Here is a 1,394-nt window from a genome sequence, read left to right on the forward strand (position 1 = left end):
ATGCAAGAGGTTTCCGATCTAGTATTTCAAGACCTTCAGTGGAGGCTAATAACTTTGAGATCAAACCCGCAATCATATCTATGGTGCAGCAGAACCAATTTGGTGGAGGACCTCATGAAGACCCCAATCAACATTTAGAGGTCTTTTATGAAATATGTGGGACCATGAAAATGAATGGAGTTCCTTCAGATGCAGTTAGATTACTGTTATTTGGGTTTTCTCTAAGAGATAGGGCAAAGCAATGGCTGAATTCTTTGGCCCCTAATAGCATCACCACTTGGGAGCAGTGCGAGCAATAGTTTCTTGATAAGTTCTACCCACCAAGCAAAACAGCTCATATGAGGAATTTAATTGCAAGCTTCAAGCAAACTGACTCAGAATCTCTTTTTGAAGCATGGGATAGATATAATAGTATGCTCAGACAATGCCCACATCATGGGTTGGAAAGATGGTTAGTGTTGCACACTTTTTATAATGGTATCAATTATTATACCAAAGTGTCCCTTGATTCAGCTGCTGGAGGGGCACTTATGAATAAAAGCTTAGATGAAGCCGAGGAAATCATTGAAAGTGTAGCACAAAATCATCATCAATGGGCAAATGAAAGAAGTGGTGGCTACTCCTCTGTAAACCCAACAATTAAAGCATCAGGGAAGTTTGATGTAGATGCAGTCACTCTTTTGTCTGCAAAATTGGATGCTCTTACAAAGAAATTTGAGAATATGGGGACTAGTGCTAATATGGTCAATGCTATTAGTACATCTTGTGAAGTATGTGGAAGTTCAGAGCATTCAAATGACTCATGTCCATTGGGAGCTATCACTGCACAAATCAATCAACTTGAACAATGCGATGCAATCATGAGTTACAATCAAAGGCAGAACAACCCATACTCAAATACTTATAACCCTGGATGGAAGAGTCATCCAAATTTTTCTTACAGAAACAATCAAGATCAAGGACCATCTATGGGGGCAAGACCAAATTTTCAAGCTGGGCAACAAAATTTTCAACATCTATCTTCTCAAGGCTTACCAAAGTCAAATGTTGAAAAGATGCTTGAAGAAATTATCTCAAATCAGAATGAAATGAAGCAAGATTTAGCAAAGCTCATTCAGAGAATGGATAATTCTGAAAAGCATCAAAAGATCCAGGATAGTCAAATTGCCCAACTAGCTTCCTCATCATCTAGAGCACCAGGACAGCTTCCAGGAAAACCTTATGTGAATCCTATGGAGCATTGCAATAGGATTGAGCTTAGGAGCGGACGGACCTTGGGAGACTCCCAAGTGACTGCTTCAAAAGGGAAACAAAAAGAAGAAGAGCTCTCTCCTCCTATACCAAATCAGATTCAAGCTAATGAGGAGAGTACCATTGAGGTTGAAGAGACTCTT

The 1,394-nt window shown here is 39.7% G+C and overlaps 1 non-coding gene across 1 annotated transcript; it reads right to left on the reverse strand.

Annotated features, from left to right (window-relative positions):
• Positions 1-336: 336 nt before the first annotated feature.
• LOC121968893 lies at positions 337-442 on the reverse strand. The gene has a single exon (XR_006108411.1). It is a non-coding gene; the product is annotated as a small nucleolar RNA R71 (small nucleolar RNA).
• Positions 443-1,394: the final 952 nt, after the last annotated feature.

This window comes from Zingiber officinale, chromosome 3B (assembly GCF_018446385.1).
Source record: "Zingiber officinale cultivar Zhangliang chromosome 3B, Zo_v1.1, whole genome shotgun sequence".
NCBI classification, from domain to species: Eukaryota; Viridiplantae; Streptophyta; class Magnoliopsida; order Zingiberales; family Zingiberaceae; genus Zingiber; species Zingiber officinale.